The sequence below is a fragment of the Mandrillus leucophaeus genome, unplaced genomic scaffold (assembly GCF_000951045.1).
Source record: "Mandrillus leucophaeus isolate KB7577 unplaced genomic scaffold, Mleu.le_1.0 Scaffold442, whole genome shotgun sequence".
Taxonomy (NCBI): Eukaryota; Metazoa; Chordata; class Mammalia; order Primates; family Cercopithecidae; genus Mandrillus; species Mandrillus leucophaeus.
The window spans coordinates 1656685-1675920 of record NW_012104721.1 but is presented as its reverse complement, the minus strand read 5'-3'; the positions used below and the strand labels follow the sequence as shown (position 1 = coordinate 1675920).

Here is a 19236-nt window from a genome sequence, read left to right as displayed (position 1 = left end):
TCCATCCATATTTACTGAGTGCTTACCAGCTTCTACCAGGTTCTAGACAATGTGTTAGGTTCTAGGGTCAACCCAACTCTTCAATTCTAAAACAAAAATTATCTCATTACTTACTTGCAAATCCTGTCTGCTCTACCTCTGAAGCTATCCTGAATGTGACCCCTTTCTCCAACTCCAGTCTCCTCCCTGGTCCCAGCCACCATCCTCTCTCACCACACTCATTGCAGTAGCCTCCTTCCTGCTCTCCTGCCTCTCATCTCACCCCCACAGTCTGTTTTCCACACACAGTCAGACACAAATCAAGTCCCTCTTCTGCTCACAAAGCTCCCATGGCTCCTATTGTTCTTCGAGGAAAAGCCAGGGTCCTTACGATGGCCCACGAGACCCTGTGTGATCCTAGCCCCCAACTTGTCAGCTTTCTGAATTCATCTCCTACTCCTGCCTCCTCACTTTCCACCACCCCACTTCTCCCTTGCTGTTTCTCCAACCCACTGAGCATGTTCCCACGTCAGTGCCTTGGCCATTCCTTAGTCCGGAATCCTCTCCCCAAACAGCCATGAGGCTCCCTCAGGTCTCTGCTGAAAGGCCACCTTCTTAGGAAAGTCTTCCCTGATCTCCTGATTCAAAACAACCCTCTTCATCTCCCTACATCTGCCTTATTTTTCTCCTTGACGATCCACTCACTTATGTCTTTACTTATTGTCTGTCTCCACCTGCTTGAATGCAAGCTCCACAGGGCAGTGAACAGATCTGTTGGGTTCAGTGTGGTATCCCCACTGCCTGGCACACAGTAGGCCCCTAGCTAGCATTTGCCAAATGAATGAATGCTCCCTGCCCCTTTAGGTAAGGTTGGTTGCTTTCATTCTACAGAAGACTTGCATATGCCTTTTGCCAGCGGTTCCCAAATGTGTCTGTTCATAACCCTTCTGGCCTCTCATTAAATGGATTTGCAGGCCCTTTCCCAGGATGGGATTCATGGTTTCCCCTGACTACTTCCCTTCTCACCATCTCTGTCCCTTTCTGAATGCCACCAGATGGGACTCACTGCCTGCCGTGATTCACCGTGCCTCCCCTCTCCCGGCCTCCTATCAGTCCCAAAGCCCTGTCAGCCCATCCCATGCCCTGCTCTTCTGGGAACCTGCCTTCAACTCAGCCTCTGCCCTACCCTAGCTGCACCGTGAGCCTCCAGCCTCATCCCTCCAACCCATTATCCTCACTAGGATCATTGTCCTTGCAGGATGCTCTTAAAGGGCCAAGCTGGCCACATCACTCCTCAGTTTACAACCATTTAGCCTACAGCCCTGGGCTTAACCAGGCCACCTCTCCTGCCATGTGCTGGCCACCCCGGCCTGGTGCCTTCTGCTCTGCACTGCTAGTGGCGGCCTCAGTGGCCTCACTGCTCAAGCGGTGCCTTTGCCTAGAGCACCCTTCCTTGGCTCCCTGTTTTTCCAGCTGGCTGGCTCTTAGCTAGCCTTCCACTTGCTCTCATGGAACCCTCTTGAGGTTGTCCCCTGACAGCCCCAACAACAGGCCAGGGCTCCCCCTTGGCTCCTGCATCCCCCTGGCTTCCTCCAGCCTGGCTGTTATTACACTGACTTACAATTACTGGTTTCTCTGCTAGACCCCATGCTCTGAGTCATAGTGCCCTTGTCCTCAAAGTCAAGCCGGCTGGCTCAGTGCCCATGGACAGGTAACTGTGTATCAATGACCCTCAATTTCCTTATCTGTAAAATGGGAATAATAACTGCTAGACGGATATTGTAATCAAATAAGTCCAGCAAAGCACTTGGAACAAACAGTACATGTCAGTCCATGGCATTCTTTTTTTTTTTTTTTTTCTGAGATGGAGTCTTGCTCTGTTGCCCAGGCTGGAGTACAGTGGTGAAATCTCGGCTCACTGCAACCTCCTCCTCCTGTGTTTAAGCAATTCTCGTACTTCAGCCTCCCGAGTAGCTGGGACTAGAGCTGCATGCTGCCATGCCTAGGTAATTTTTGTATTTTTAGTAGAGTTGGCCAGGTTGGTCAGGTCTGGCTGGTCTCGAACTCCTGGCCTCAAGTGATCCACCCACTTCAGCCTCCCAAAGTGCTGGGATTACATGTGTGAGCCACTGCACCCAGCAATCCACATCATTCTTATTCAGAAAATCCTACAGACTGGGAGCTCAGGGGCTGCATCCAGTAGGTGCCTGTAGCTGCCCTGGGCCCCCTGCACCTGGCAGGGGTGGAGCCAGGGGGACTGGCAGATCACTTTGGCCTCTTGTGACTTTCTCCTTAGTAAGAAGCTTCTATCTGCTTTGTTGATATTTTAAAATATCTGTTATTTGATTTGGGGGTGAAGGAAGCACCTTTTCAGCTTTGTGTTGTTTGCTATGCTGTTTTCTCTTCTAACCTTTGAGCCTGTTTTCTGACTTTGCCTCCTGCCCTTGTTTGTGTGTAGCTTTTTAAAGCTGACCTTTTGCATCTGACCTTTTAATCTGAGCTCAGACTCCGTGCCCTTGCTCTGGGTATCAGGGGTGCTTGGTTGGGGAGGGGGCAAAAATGCATCCTACTGTGGCACACCTTCCACAGGGAAGCTCTGACTCCGGGCATCCACTAGGAGCCCGCCTGTGCCGGGCGCTGCACATGTGCTGGCTCCTTCATTTCTTTGTTTTTTTTTTTGAGACAGTGTTTCACTCTTGTCACCCAGGCTGGAGTGTAGTGGCACCATCTCGGCCCACTGCAACCTCTGCCTCCCAGGTTCAAGCAGTTCTCCTGCCTCAGCCTCCTAAGTAGCTTGGATTACAGGTGCACACCACCATGCTTGGCTAATTTTTGCATTTTCAGTAGAGATGGGGTTTCACCATATTGGCCAGGCTGGTATGGAATTCCTGACCTCAAGTGATCTGCCCACTTCGGCCTCCCAAAGTGCTGGGATTACAGGTGTGAGACAACACGCCTGGCCTGGCTCTTTCATTCCTTAATGGGGCCCATAGTGGGTATCCCATAGCTGGCAAACAGTAGGGCTGGCAGCAACAACGTCCTTGTCATCTACACTAGCTTCTGCCACTTCTCATTCCATGACTGCTGAGCCACCAGGATGACCATGGTACATTGCTAAGTGACAAAATAAAGTCATGGGCTACACATAAAATGATACCATTAAAAAAGAAATGAACCCCCTCCAAACTTATATCTGCCAGTATATGAAAGAACAAACAAGAGAAAGAAACAGCAAGTTATCAGATTTCCTCAGATTTAAGTCCAATTGTAAGTCAAGCCATGATTTTATATACCATGAAGAAAGAAAAGAGGACTTCCAATAAAACTATGACGTGCTGTCAACTGCAACACATATCTTGACTTCAGAGATGTTAAAATGTGAGGAAAAAAGTGCATCCCAGAATTGACAAAAGAGGGTATCGACAGTGGTTACATCAGGTAAATGTGGGATGTGAGGAGAGGAAAATTATTCATTTTGCCATAGATCCTTCTGTATCATTCCATTTGTTGCGACAAGCATGCATTATTTTTGTAATTCAAATGACTGTAGTTTAAAAAAGGAAAATAGGGTTTTCCAAGCTGTTGCTGCCTGGTTTCTTTTCTGGCCACCTCGTGGGTTGGGGACACAGTAATTGCTGGCTTCTCCGGGGTGCTCTGCTGGGGGAGAAGCTGGGGGCTTGTTGGCGGGTGGGGCAGGTAAGCACCAGGCAAGGAGCACTAGCCTCTTTCCAGAGCTTGGCCTGCATGGGTCTAATCAGCAGAAATTTCCTTTTATTAAGGCCTAGTCCCCAAATCCCTCATTAAGGGCTCTTTAAGCTGGAAAGTACACAGTGCAGCCACAAACAATGCGACAAAGCCCAAATTTCCAAAGAATGGGACAGCTGAGTGCTCTTCCTCCCTGGAGACCGTTTCACTGAGCCCCACCTCCAATCTAGAGCCTTGCCCTCTTTCTCTGGCCTCCCTCCATGGCTGCTACCTGATGTCAGACTCGTTCCAGATGAGCTTCTGTCTGCACTGGCCCTCTCCCCAGCTAGAATGCACGCCACGGGAGACTGTGAATTGCAGCTGTCTCATTTGTGACTGCAACCCCTTTGCCCATGCTCTCCCTCTCACCCCTCTTCCTTCTCTCTCTGGGGGGTCCAGAGAGACTCAGGAAAGGCAGGCGAATCGAGGCGGGGATTTCTGGGCAACCTCTTCACTATCATTTCTTTCCTGTCTTGCAGATACCAGGTCAAGTGTGATGGTGAGGGAGGATACTGGTGTCCCTTTCACAGCTGCGCAGAAGAGAGCAGATGGAACTTGAACTTGGCCGGGGCTGTCACCCAGGATGGCTTTCAAAGGACATTTTCTAGGATGGCATCTCCTCCTCTGCTCCCACTACCTCCCTCGAGAGAAGGGCTGTTCTGGGTTTGTTCTTCCCTCCGCAGTACCACCTCTCCATATCTGGCCAATTCATTTGTTCATTCATTCATTCCACAAAAATCTGCTGAGCACCTCCCCTGTCCTAGGCCCCTGAATACAAAAGTGAATGAGACAGATATGCTTCCTGCCCTCAAGCTACTGATTGTCTAGGGAAGACAGACAGACAACAAACAAGAGAATAAATACAGAAAATAATGCCAACTGTGGTACATGCTATTCAAAAACAAGTGCTGTGACAGGGAATATTGGTGAGGGGGTTGGGGGAGCTCTTTCAAATAGATCAGGGATGGCCTCAATGAGGAATTACCATTCAGCTTGATGAGAAGGAATCTATGAAATAAACAGAAGGAGAAAGTGTAGTCTAGATGGGGAAATAGCATGTGCAAAGGCCCTGAGACAGGAAAGAGGCTGATGAGTTTGAGGCACAGAAAGAAGGGCAGTAAATGAGAGAAAAGCCAGGAGAGGGGTGAGGGATGAGGGGTCAGACCCAGAAGGGCTTCCAGGCTGCAGAAAGGAGTCTGGACTTGTTCCTGTACATCAAGGGGAGGACTGTGGAGTTTCAAGTAGCGACACTACAATCTGATTTATATTCTTAAAGAAGATTTCTCTGGCCACACAGGAAGAACAGACAATTAAAAGGGCAAGAAAGGATCTGGGGGACCATTAGGGAAGGCCCCTCCCTTCATCTATTCTACAAGCATGCACTCAACAGTGTTCTAATGAAATCACTGAAAACAAACACAAACACAAAACCAACAAAACACACTGACTGGAGATCATGACTCCAGAGGCCCAGGGTCTGCTGCCCGGGAACTTACAACAAAGGGAGGGGCAGGAAGGCCCTCACAACGGCGAGGCACTTAGGTAGGGGTTGAAAGTCAGGCAAAGGCTCAGAGGCAGGGAAAAGGGTCAGTGTGAATAGAGCCTGTGCTCCAGTTCATATCACATGGCCACATTTCTAACCGACCTGACAAAGGAAAAGTGGCATGAAGGTGAAGTGTGGGGCTGGGAAGGTAGGGCAGGGACAGGCACTCCATCACAAATGCACTGGACACAGACCGAGGAGTCTAGGCTTTATCCACTCGGCAGTGGGGAGCACTGAAGACTTTGACCAGAGTGACAGGCCTAGTGGACATTCTGAGAAGTTTCCCCTGCTGGCCATGGGGGCTATGGGGAAGGCTAGGGTGAGATTAAGGGAGAGATGGTGAAAGGTGGGACCTTGCCCCGCCAACTCTGATCCCACAACTGCTGCTATCACTGATAGCTGATTTTTCGTAGAGATTCCCTTGCATCAGGCATGGTTCTAGGCTCCTTAGATGTAACTCACTTAATCTGCACTAGAATCCCATGAGGTTGGTATTAGTATTTTTGCCCATTTTACAGATGAAGAAGTTAAGTCATTTGCTCAAGGTCACATAGCTAGGAAGTGTTGGGGAATTAAGCCCAGGCCCTCAAGCTCCAGGGTCTGCTCTTAACCAATGCCCTGTGCCTTCTCCTCCAGTTAAGATGCCATAATTCTGCATCCTGGGATTTAATCTTTGGGAAGTGCCCTTGGCTGCCCTCTGAGGCCTCAAGAACACCACAACACACTCCTCAACGGACATTAACTGACCAGCATGTTCTATTGCTAACCTGCCGTGTGACTGGGGACAAGTCCCTGGACCTCTCTGAGGATCTGTGCAGTGTAATAAGAATGCCTCCTTTACAGAGTGGACTTCAGCCCCACATGTTGCTACCCGGGGTGATAATCATCACCCTTGGCATTGGGTGAGGGCTATGCACATACCTCAAATCATCTCCACAATGGCTATGGTCATTTTCCCCCAAGACAGACGTCAATACCCTGAGGCTCAGAAAGGAACAATAACTCACCAAGGGGGATACAGCTTGTCGGTGGCAAAGTTGGAATTTGAATCACAGTTTCCTCAATAGTAGCTGGCAGGTGCTTAAGACATGTAAACCACCTCTTCCCTAAATGTGGAGCCAGTGTGGCTCCAAACCTTCAAGAGTCACCTGCTGTCTTTTAGGGAGGCAGAATAAAGACCAAGGACACGGTCAATTCCTGGGGGCCAGGCCTGTTGCTGCTGAAGAGTCAGTCTCAAGGATACCCTGAACTTGTCCCCGTGGGCAGTTGTGTTGGGACATGGGCCAGGTATGACTCACCCTATTCCCAGTTTGAGGTCCGGAGCCATCCCTCTTTCCTGGAGAGTTCGGGGAGGGGCTAATACCATGGACAGAGTGCTGGGCTTTGGACTCTGCTCTGCAGCCTTTGTCAACTCCACTCCGGCCTCAGTCTCCCTTTGGGTCCAATGCAAAGGGGCAGGAGCAGAGGGGCTAGCCGAGAGGCCTTGGACAAGCCATCCCACATCTCTGAGACCACGTCTGCTCGTCTGTAAATGGATCCAGTCGCAGTGGTGAGGGTAAAGGAAACTTATGCACGCGGAGCCCCTAGCAGGGAAATTGCTCGCTAAATGAGAGCTGTCTTGGTTATGACAGGTTACCCGGGGGGCTGTAGTGAAGCCCACTGTAGACGTTCCCAGGGCCAGGGAAGCTGATGTCTCCATTCAGCTCAGAATTTCCTTCCCCTGAGGTCATGGGGCAGACTCAGGCCTCTGAGAGGGCAGAGAAGTGTCTAGAAACAGCCCTGGGTTCCAGTGCCCGGTCTCGCTTTACTTTATTGCCACTCCCTGAGTGCAGCAGTGGCCCAGGCCACGTACTCTTCACCACACTGGCCCCATTTTCAGGATAAGGAAACTGAGGCTCTGGAAGCTCTAAAGACTGGTGGTGAGACTGAGTCTCGGTCCTGGAAGTTATTCATGGCCTAGCTCCCAAGCTGGGCACCAGCAGTCGGCTCCCACCTTCTACCTGGGGCTGCCTCGGCCTCCCAGCGGGAGTTGTTTCTGGAGCTGATTCATCTCTGAGCTCAGCAAGGAGCCCGACAAACAGCCTGGTCCACACCAAGTACTTAGCTAATATTGGTTTTATTGATTTACATTCTATACCCTCTTCAGGATGCTCTGAGCTCAGAAATCTGAAATTGGCTGGGGGTGGGATGGAGAGAAGGGCTTCATTTTAATCTGAAGTGAGTCATATAAGTTGATAAATTTAGAAGTGGCCTAAAGAGCTCTTAATCTGCTGCCTTCAGATAGTTGCTAGGAAGAGACTGGTACCCAGCAACCTTTGCATCCCAAATCCACATAATAGAGTGGACACTGTTGGTGCCCACCCTAGTCCTCCTTACCAGTCTGCAGATCCCACATCCCAGCTCCTGGGAGCTAGAGCTCCCGGCTGCCCCTTCTCTGCAGGCTTGCCCTGGGAAGAACAGGAGCTCCTGTCCTGGTAATTGCACAGCATCCTGCTCAGAGGGCAGCCGTGGCCAATAACTATCTGACACGGGGTATGAAAGGCCAGCTCTTTTGCCTCAAGGCAGAGCCAACCCTGGGGTGCAGTTCGTGCCTCACATCCTCCATGGGATCAGCTGAGGCCACATGCTTGTTTCTCTCCTTCTCTCCCTACCTTGCTTCCTTTCAGCCCCTTTCTCCTGAGCGCGGTCTCATGCTTGCTCCCAGGGAGTCCAACCCAAGATCCATACATATTGCACTCCACACGCAGACAGTAGCTCCATCCCTCCAGCCCTGCCCCTTCCCCTATGACCTGGACGTCAGCAATGTCCAGGCAATTTTGAATTTTAGACATTTTAAGTCTCAGGGGGCCCATCGGGCCCCAAAAGGCTTGTTTCAAAGATGGGAAACTGATGCTCAGAAACAGACTGTGAGTTGTCCAAGGTCACTTGAAGTGTTTGTCATGGCTGGCTGCACCCAGGTCTTTGTCCTCCCCCCAACTTCAATCTACTTTGTGGCCCTGGCCTGTCTGGTGGCTGGACCAGCTGGCCAGCCACGGCTTTTGCTGTCTCCAGGAGGGAATTTTGCTGTGTCAACTCTGCAGAAGCCACTTGGAGGCCAGGAGAGTGCTGGCTGGTAGGCTGGCAGGATGGTTGGCAGGCTCTGCTGACCTTGGGCAGCTGTGGGCAGGGTGGGCATCCCAGTTCGGCCCCTTCCACTGTTTGTGGTGGACAGGCAGAAAATTGAGGGAAGATGGAAACCACTTCCAATGAGGGCCCTAATTACTCTGTGGATCTCTGAAGCACTGGTGATGCATCTGGTGGTGGCTTCTTCTAGAAACCCTCCCTCCTATGGCAAAAACTCCTTTCTCCATAAGAGAAAGAGTCCTGAACCAACATGGGCAAAGAGGCAGCATTGGGCTGGTGTCTGGACACTGGGCTGTGGTTCCAGTCTGCTGGGAGCCAGCTATGTGACTCTGGGCAAACCAGCATGCATCTTGGCCTTGGTTTTCTCAGCTATAAAGCAACTGCAGCCTCAATTGCTATTATTTTATTGAGCCTAGTGTTTATTTTAGCTATCATTTATTGAGCTAGAAGAGGCTCATTAGAAGTTCATCAAATAATAATTGCTTACACTTCTGCCAAGTGCTGTCCTAAGCACTTTAATTTTACTTAATCCTCACAACAATCCTATGAATTGGATACTTTTGTTATCCCCATTTTACAGATGGTGGGACTAAGGCACAGAGAAGTTAAGAATTAGAATCCCAGAGTCTGTGCTTTAAATTCTTCCTTGTACTATGGTCTTTGTTGTTTATTTTGCATGGCCATTTATTAAGCACCTACTGCATATGGGCACTCTGCTGGTCGTGTGATACACACATAAGTTTGCCGACTTCTTACAACTGCTCCGGCAGGCAGGTGTTCTTTTGCTGATTGTTTTAGAGCGGACACAAAGGCCCCGGTGAGGGACCCACCACAACTGAGCTAGGGAGGCAGGTGGCAATCCTGCCTTCTTCCCAACAGCCTGGTGGCCCTGTTCTAAGCCCCTTATAAAACTGATTTTATTTATCATATTTTGTTGACTCTAACCTGAATCACTACTTTATGTATATTTAAGAAATAAAAGGCATGGCTGTTTCCACTGTGGTGTACCACCAGTTGTCAGGCACAACCTGGTTTCAGAGACGTCAAAATGTATATCTTGGAATCCACACAGTTCAGTCTCCGACACAACAACCTGATGAGGCAGGCAGTGTTGTCATCTCCGTTTGACGGTGGAGGGAACGGAGGCTGGGGATTAAGGACATGCAGCTGGTCAGCGGCCAGGCATCGGATTTGACCCCAAGCAACCTGGGCCCAGACATTGTCCTCGACTACTGTGCTACATCACCGCTAAGTCAGGCCCATGTAGGATGGCGTGCCCTGCCCATGGGCACAGATTTAAAAACTTAGGAAGGATCACTGAGCTGGAGCCCAGTACCCTCTGCTCTGGATGAGCCTGTGGGTCTCACTCAGCGTGGATGCCTCAGGCATGCGGGAGGCACCCCAAATGGCTGCCAGAGCATCCCCCGCCCTCCACTGCCTCCACAGCTCCCTTGGGCCTGCAAGGCAGGTGTTTGATGGAGCTGGGCTAGAATGAGTTCATCCAGATGATGCTCCCCATGGCTCCCACAAAATGGTCCCGGGGCAGCCAGACACGGCCCGGTAGAGTAGCCCAGCCAGCACGGAAAAGGCACTGCTTTATAGAAAACTGTCTTCAGAGGTGGTGCAGAAGCTTGCAGAGACCTGCTTCCTTCCTTCAAAGCTATATGGTGCTTGGACCCCAAACAGTGTCATCCATTCACTGCTTCCCTTGTAGGCTCCAGCAACCTCATACGCTCTACTATGGCACGACTGCTCCCAATTTTCCCAGAAATCAAATCCACCCTCCTTGGACTAGGATGTGCCCCTTCTGGGGACATCTTTAAGATGCCCAGAAGCCAGGCGGAAACTCAACATATTTCGAATGCCTGGCATGATGAGGGTTCCATTTGAGACATTACCTACCCATCATCTCGTGGCACAATCTTGTGAGGCAGGTTTTTCCCACTCCGCTTTGCTTACCAGGATGCCAAGCTCAGAGAAGCAAAGCTACCGGCCCAAGGTCACACAGTAGTAAACATTGGCATTAGGATTTATACTCAAGTCTTCTGATGCCACAAAGGAGGCCACTTTCCATCAATTTCTGGCCAGGCCCTGAGCCAAGTGCTTCCTTCGCATTATTTCACCAAATCCTCACACAACAAATAATAGCATCATCATAATACTACACTATCCCATCTTACAGGAAAGAAAGCATTCTCTGAGCCTCGACCTGGACCACACCCGGGCCAAGCACTGTACTTGGATCCCGTTTGCCTCACATGACAACCAGCAAGATAGGTGCTCATCTAACCCTCGGTTTACGGAGGAGCAAACTGAGGCGAAGTCACTGGTTCAGCCACACACAACTGAATGCACACGACTGAATAAGCAATTCCCCTCCCACGTATTACATGGGAAAAAAAAGCATTTGTAAAGTGCTTGCGGACACATTTTAGCGATTAGTACTATTATGATGAACGTTTCGGTACTTGGCAATTACCCCACAAAGTCAGTGCTGCTGCCCCTATTCTCCGGGAGAGCACAACGATGTTCACAGAGTCAGTGACAGAGATAAGGAACTGTGGCTCTCAATCCTCTGCCACATATTGGTCTCCTGGGGCCATGGTTGGACCCCTTCACATCCTGAAGCTCCCCTGCCTGTCTCCAGCCTCTCTCTGGGGCCCAGGAGCCCCTGCAGATCTGGGGTCTTCATAGGGCTGGCTGGAATTCCTGCCCCATGGGTTCCCAGCTGTGGGCCCTAAGGGGTCTCTGGGTATCCCCCAGCCAGCTACAAAAAGGTGGAAACGTGAAGGAGCACCAGGGATCTGGGTTCACATCTCAGCTCTGCCCCTCACTTGCTGTGTGACTTGGCCCCATTCTTTTTTTTTTTTTTTCTTTTTTTTTTTGAGATAGAGTATCGCTCTGTCGCCCAGGCTAGAGTGCAATGGTTCAACCTTGGCTCACTGCAACCTCCACCTCCCGGGTTCAAGCGAGTTTCCTGCCTCAGCCTCCTGAGTAGCTGGGATTACAGGCGTGCACCACCAGGCCCGGCTAATTTTTTTTTGTATTTTTAGTAGAAACGGGGTTTCGCCATGTTGGCCAGGCTGATCTCGAACTCCTGACCTAAGGTGATCCACCCATCTTGGCTTCCCAAAGTGCTTGGACTACAGGCATGAGCCACTGCGCCCAGCTCGACTTGGGCATATTCTTTTTTTTTTTTTTTTGAGACGGAGTCTCACTCTGTCACCCAGGCTGGAGTGTAGTGGTGCAATCTCGGCTCACTGCAAGCTCCATCTCCCGGGTTCACACCATTCTCCTGCCTCAGTCTCCTGAGTAGCTGGGATTACAGGTGCCCACCACCACGCCCGGCTAATTTTTTGTATTTTTAGTAGAGACAGGGTTTCACCATGTTAGTCATGATGGTCTCGATCTCCTGACCTCGTGATCTGCCCGCCTCAGCCTCCCAAAGCGCTGGGATTACAGGTGTGAGCCACCGCGCCCGGCCGGGCACATTCTTAATGTCTCTGGGCCTTGGCTTCTGTAATCTGTAAAATGGGTGATGGTGAGGAAGAGGTAAGACTGTGTGCAGGTCTTATGAGCAATAAACACCTCATAAATCTTAGTGACTGCAGTGGGGTGAAGGGTGTCCCATCCAAAGTTCATGCCCACCTGGAACCTCAGAGTGTGACCTTGTTTGGAAATAGGATCTTTGCAGATGGAATTAGCTAAGGATTTTGAGATGAAATCATCTTGGGTTTAGGTTGGGCCCTAAATCCAATGACCAATGTCTTTAGAAGCAGAAGAGAGGACACCGAAAGACACACAGGAGGAGGTAAGGTGATGAAAGCAGAGATGGGCGTCACACAGCCACAAGCTGAGGAAGAGCAAGGGTTGCCGGCCACCGCCCGCAGCTAGGGAGACAAGGGACAGGCTCTTCCTCAGCCTCTCCAGGAAAAGCCAGTCCTGCTGGCTCCTGACTCTAGACTTCTGGCCTCCAGAAGTGGGAGACAATACACGTCTGTTGTTTGAAGCCACCTAGCCTGTGGTCATTTGTTATGGCAGCCACAGGAAACAAACGCAACGGGCTGTCCCTGCAGTTGCTCTCCTTGCTAATTCCTGAGACTCGCAGTGTTTCTGACCCTTCACTCTAAGGGGCAGTGGGCAGGAGAAGCTGCCCTCACCAAAGACACTGGAGGGCAGGATCACTGACCCCTCTCACAAGGAGAGACCTTGGGACCAGAGGGCTGACACAGCTTTTCCAAGGTTGCTTGCCAGTGGTGAGCCGGCCTGGGACCCAGCTCTCCTGATCCTCAGACCAGCGCACTCTCCCCCATACCCAGGGACCTCTCTTGCTTTAGGAACCTGAGCCGTGGCCCCTGCTCGGGCCTGGTCACCTCGCCCTCCTGGCCCTGCCAGCCGTGGTCCCTGGCCACATATCTGGAACTCTCTGACCCTGCAGAGATGTCCTGGACTGTGAATGATGCTTCTAAGGCTTTACCATCACTCCCCCTTCCCCCTGCCTCCCGCTGCCTCCATCCAGGCTGTCAAGTGAAGATCAGGGTGAAGCCCAAGCCACACTGCCCAGCAGGAGGTCCCAGGAGTTGTCCATAGCATAACCCATTTTTTTAAAGTTTGTTTTTTTTTTTTTTGAGACCGGGTCTTACTCTGTCACCCAGGCTGGAGTGCAGTGGCACAATCACGGCTCACTGCAGCCTCGACCTCCCGGACTCAAGCGATCCTCCCACCTCAGCCTCCTGCATAGCTGGGACAACAGGCGTATGCCCTGCTAATTTTAAAATTTTTTGTAGAGATGAGGTCTCGCTATGTTGCCCAGGCTAATATTAAACTCCTGGGCTCAAGATATCCTCCCACCTCCGCCTTCTAAAGTGCTGGGGTTACAGGCGTAACCCAGCCTCACCCATTCTTTATTGTAGTTATACAGCAGGCCTCTGAAATGGACAGCCTGAGTAACATACTCTCACTTTACAGATCAAAAAATCAAAGCTTGAAGAGGCAAAGAGACTAACTCAAGGGCACTCAGCTCCTAAGAGGCAGAGGTAGGTCTCGAACTCACACCCACTGATTCTCAATCCAGATGGATTCTCAGTCTCAACAGCTTCCATTCACTATGCCTCAAATAGGATTCACACCCTAAACTCAGCACTTCATGTCCACAGCTTCTCCATGTGCCCCTCACATTAGCCTGCAAAGTGGATACTACCATTATCCCATTTTACAGATGGGGGAACTGTGGCTCCACCCCATTTTTTGAACCCTAGGGCCTCACCTTGGTATATCTTTTCAGTATATTACCAATTCTTAATGAGGGGTAAAGCCAGATACCAATTGTCTATGTCCAAGGGACTTTCTCCCTAAACATGTACTTGTCTGAGGCTCCCCCTGGGAGAGAGAAATGAATTTCTGCAGGTTCAAGCGTCTAGCCTTGGAGAGCAGTGGGGAGGCTTGGGTGCCCAGATTCCAGGCAGGAGCAGCAATGTGTGCAGGAGGCACCAGACAGGTCGGTGGCAGCACCTTGGGAGCTGGCGGGGGCTGAGAGGAGTCATGTCCTGCACCTTAGGGTCTCCCAGGCCCCCAGCCCTGACCTTGCACCTACTGTGTGTGAATCACTTCCCTCACATACGTGATTTGAGATCTTCCCAACAGCCCTGCTTTAAGTCTGTAAGACTGAAGTTTAGAGAGGAGAAGCCATTTGCTCCAAGGCCATATGACTGGGAGAGGCATCACCAGGACTCGAACCCAAGGCTTGGTGAGTGCCCTTGTAGCACGGCTCCCAGCTGCCTGCTGAGAAGATGGCATTGCTTTGGATTTGAGCGTTGATTGGTCCTCAAGAGGGCCTGATTTAGCTGTGCAGGGTGAAGCCAGGGGCCAGGGGTTGGTAGGGGACTGGTGGGGAGAGGACATGAGTTTCAGTCTCATTCAGTCACCCACTAGTCTGGAGACCTCTGTTTTCCCAGATGTGACAGGCACAGGGGGAACAGCATGGTGTCTAGGCCAACCCCAGCTCTGAGAGCCTATGTGCTCCACCAAGCCCACTCTTAAGCACCTCAGCTCTCCGGGGTGCAGAGTGAAATGGGTGAAAATCCAGGGGTACCTGTGGAAATGTAGCCCCTGGGACCTCCCAATTCATCAAGGTGGGGCCCAGAAATCTGCCCCCATCAGGTGATCTTTAGGTTAATTAATGCATTAATGGGTTTCCTGATCCAAACCTGTGACTGGGCAGGGGGAACACAGAGGAGGGCAATGGGACAGCAGGGGGAGGGGCCGGTGTTTCACGCTCTGCACATAGCATAAGTCACAGGCAGCTCTTCTGACCTCCAGTCTGCAAACTAGATATTTCTTTCCCCTTTTTCCTTTCTGATCTCGGAGTTGGCCAATTGCAGCAGCAAGGTGCTCGCCTACTCTGGCTCCTGGTCCTAATGCCAATCACACCTTTGTGCGCAGCCCTCTACAGTGTCCAGGGCTCTCAGGCAGCTGTGGGATAACGCAGGGCAGAGATAGGCCTGCCTGGTCACAGATGAGAAGATTGAGGGCAGAGAGATGAAGTGACTTGGCCAAGATCACACAGCTGGTCAGAAGCGGGGCTGGGTCCAGGGTTCTCGTACTTTTGACCTAGAGTCAAATACCTGGGGAAAACCAGGGACCCACACACACCCCTGCTGCTTCTTGTCTGGGGCCCGAGAGCACTTGCAAGAAGTCCAGCTCTCTACAGAACACCGTGTGGCCTTGGACAAGTCCCTGTGCCTGGCTGGGCCTCAGTTTCCTTTTTATAAACGGTCCCAGCTAGGTGGCCTAAGAAGGCATCTGTCTGCTTTGGCTTTCTAGGCATCAGCAACTCCACAGGGTAAAAGGATGGCAGAGTGGTCCGGCTGCCTAGGTCAGGGTCACGCCTACCTGGGGAAGGCTCCTCCACCTTCATCCATAGGAGATCCTCTTCACTCTTTCTCAGAATCTTGCCAAAAAATTCTTAATTCTTGAGCTATAGGTTCCCAAAATTTTGGTGCCCCAATTTAAACTGGCCTCATGTCAAAGGGTTAAAACGGGTAGGCAGACGCCTGGTGGCCTGGCTTCTACCTCCCCTCTGCCACATTCCAGCTGTGTGACCTTGGGTGAGTGGCTTTACCTCTCTAGATACAGTGTCCTCATCTGGGACATGGGGATAACAGGGCTGTGGGTGTCCTCACTGAGATGATACGTGCAAAGCAGTTAGCTGGGTGAATGCTAGCTGGATTACTATTATTTACTTGGGTTCCCTGACGCATACCTGCGGCTGAGCTGGGGGAAGGCAGAGGAGGGCAGCGGGACAGTATAGGAGGGTGCCAGCGTTTCAGGCTCTGCATACAACGTGAGCCACAGCAGCTTCTCTGACCTTCAGTCTGGAGGGGACTTTGGAGTCCGCTGAAGATGTTCCAGGCCCCAGCTCTCAGAGAGACTGGTCTCAGAGAGATGTTCCAGCTCTCAGAGACCCCACAGCAGTGGGCTGGTTTCCTGGTGCTGGGGAGAGGGCTGGTGGGGCCAGTCTGGGCTCCTGGCTGTCTGGGCCACGGGCAGCAGCTGCACTCCTGGCTGCCTCTGTCTCCTTTCCAACTTTGGGCAGCCTTCTCTGAAGAACAATAACCCAAGATGGCCTTGCTGAGTCTAATCACAGCTCCCTGGGAATATGCGCTGGCCCTCCCCCCATGCCTGTGTGAGGCTGTGGCGGGCACTTAGGATCCAGTATCCCTCTGTCCTCATCGGAAGTTCCTTAAGGGGCAAGCTCTCCCTAGCACCCACAGAGCCACCTTGCCTCCTGGAAGCTGAGGGGGCGGGTGTGTGCACGCAGTGTCCGCAGAGGTGCTGCATCTGTGTGCCTGTGGCCGTCTTCTTATGTGTGCAACTGACATTCACCTGTGGGCACATTCCAGCATGCCATGTGCCTGCCAGTGCACAGGCAGGCACGCAGATGGCATTTGGAGCCCCACATGTGTGTGCCTGTTGTTTTCACACCTGAGCCAGCCCTCACGTGGGTACACACATTTGTGGCTATTGCAGGGCATTGTGTGCAGCCTACTGCTTTCCTGTGTTAGTGCTACACGCATGTGTGGGCACGCTGCATGCACAGGTGTGTGTGTGTGTGTGTGTCTGTGTACTGCATTCATGTGTGTGCTGTGTTTTGCATGTCAGCATGTGGTGTTCAGGAACATAGGTTGTATTTACAGGTGCTGGGGTGTGGGCATGGGCATCTCATATGTGTGTATATGATTTGGACATATATGATACACTACTTATGGGTACTATATTTGTATCTGTGCATATGTGTGCATCTGTGGGCATGAATATGCCCTGATGTGAATGGGACTAGGGTGTGAAGGTGGCTAAATAATGGTGGCCATCAGCGTATTTCCTGGACCCCCCAATCCCCCACAGGACTCCCCAGAGCTGCAGCCCCTTCTTTGCCACTGCTCCTTCAACGAAGTTAACAGGCGGAGGCCCCCGAGGCCTGCGCTCCAAGCCCCCTCCTACTGCACACGTCAAAGGAGAATTTCTCCGGATGGCGCCCGCTGCTCCTGGAAATACCCCAAACGTCAGCTCTGCCTCCTCCCAGCGATTCAGAGAGCAATGCAGGAGAGGAGGGAGCCCCTTCCACGCTAGGCTCAGGGCATGCAGCATCGCACTAAGACCCTCTGCTGGCTGGTCAGGCTTGCCTGCTCACTTACCCTTCTGAAGGTCGAGCCAGGTTGGGCCTCTGCATGGAGGACCCAAGACCCCCAGGGCCCTTGCCTGATTAGGGCAGGCCAGTCCAGAGCACCCCCCAACCCCCAACCCCCAACCTGGGTGAGCAGAGGACAGCCGTGGTGTGGAATGGCTACTTGGCTAGAAAGGGGTGGCTGCCAGCAGCAACCCACTTTCAGGGAGTCCTGAGGCCCCCTGCTGTATTTTCCCATCCTGACCCTGCAGGGGGCAGGGAGGAGCCTCAGGTGCCATAGCCCTCAGCTGGAGACCACTGAGGCTGGCCTAGGAAGTGGGCTTCTGGGCAGAGGGTGTCAACTCCACCACCCAGCATGACTGCTGCAAAATGGCCTGGCCACCCCTTCCTGCCACCCTCCTGGCCAGGGAGGGGACCCAGGGACACGTCCCTGCCACCACATGACCCGGCTGGCCTGACCCAATGGGTCCCGGCACACAGTTGCCCACCCCACCAAAGGGACCCTTCACAGGGGCCTCCCTCTGCCTCTTTCCTGGGACTCTGACCAGGGTGGGCAAGGGGCACCCTCCAGTCCTCTTGGTCTCCCTGGGACTGGCTCAGAGAGAAGAGAACCTTGTCCCCCACCACCAGCTTGCTGGCCCTTGCATAACATCCTTAGGGGGCATTTGCAGTCCAGAGGCTGCCGGAATCTACCTGAGACCCCGGACATCCGCTTGTCCGAGGCCCCCCTGTCCTAGTCCCCAGCATCCAGCCGTCCCCCGAAACACGCGGACCCTCACACTAGTGTCTCCCTCAGCGGCGGCTCCCAATGCAGCCTCGGCTGCTGCCAGATAAACAAGCCCTGCTCCCACCCCCCCTTCACGCTGCCACCGCCACCACCATCAGCACTGAGAAAAATCAAATGAAATGAAACAAAATAAAATGGGTGAGGGAGGAAGGGGAGAGTGGAGTGGGGCGCTTTTTATTTTTTATTTTCTCATGCTGGGGGATGCCGGTACTTACTTGGCTATGAAAATCACCACCAATCCTGCACGGTTTCCCGGCGGGCAGCCCCGTAATCGCGGTGCGGCAGCTGGTGCCGCGGCTGAGCCCAGCCAGCGTGCCCGGGCCCCTCTGCAGACTGTACCATCCTGCCCGAGCGGGTGGGGGGCAGGGGGCGGAGGCGCCGGCGCCGGTTCTAGGAGAGCATCTCGCCGGCAAAATGCAATCTCGGGGGAGGCAGAGGCCGCCCCTGCCGCTGCTGGAGGCTGGGGAATGGGGGCGGGAGGACTAGGGAGGGAGGGACACAGGGAGGGCCGGTTCTGGAGGGGGGACGCGGGAGGAGAGTGGGGGGCGGGGGGTGTGTGGACCGAACCACCACGGTGTTGTTTGCGGTTTTAATTCCTCCCGTGGGATCATGAGGAACCGAAGCTGGCAGAGTCCCAGGAATATGCCCGCTCCCCAGAAGCAGGAGGGAATGTCAAGGGCACGGAGAGGGTAGGGCTGGGCTGTGCTGGAGGGAAGGGGGTCCTGAGAGTGGTGGTGGGGGGAATGGGAGCAGAGAGGGAGGATTTTGCTCAAATGGCCCCAAGTCCTCCCTTGCTCTCTGGGGGACTTATCTGGTTGGTCAGGCGCTCTGGCCCCCTCTTTGTAGTCAAGGCACCCCCAGACCTGGGGGACAAAGGGGCAAAGGTCGTAAGTGGAGAGAAGTGGACTCAACACAGTTTAAACACATCTGTGGTTGCAGGACCAGTGGAGCAGAGCCCGCAGCAGCTCTCTGCTGCCCTGAAGTGCTACCCCTGCTACTCGCCCTGCCTGTGTGCGACCCTGCCTGCCCTCAGGGGGTGTGGTGGTGGGGGCTGGCTTGGCAGAAGGGCCTGCCTCAAAGGGCCTTTTCTCTGCCAGGTGCCCACCAGCAGGGGTGTCTGCATGTCTGTACACCCACCTAATCTTCAGGACATCTATGATGAGTTGCAGGCTGACTGTGGGCTGACTGACACTTCCAGGGGAAGCCAGGGACCCCCGGTGAGGAGTCTGTAGGATTGGAAGCCCCTAGCCAGCTGCTCACCTCTTTCTGCCTCATCTCTGTCAGAACTGCTGCTCTTTTAACTTCAGATGGGTGGGAGAAGAGTCCTAAGAGCAAGGTTAGGAGGTCACTGGGGGCGAGGGGCTTCTTTAGAATTCT

The 19236-nt window shown here is 52.7% G+C and overlaps 1 protein-coding gene across 1 annotated transcript in view; it reads right to left on the bottom strand.

Moving 5' to 3' along the window:
- Positions 1-18194, bottom strand: part of ATP2B2 (ATPase, Ca++ transporting, plasma membrane 2) — a 187247-nt gene extending 169053 nt beyond the window's left edge. Inside the window, exon 1 of the mRNA XM_011994148.1 lies at positions 18075-18194. The gene's annotated coding sequence lies outside the window, so the exon portion shown is untranslated. The remainder of the gene's footprint in view (positions 1-18074) is intronic.
- Positions 18195-19236: the final 1042 nt, after the last annotated feature.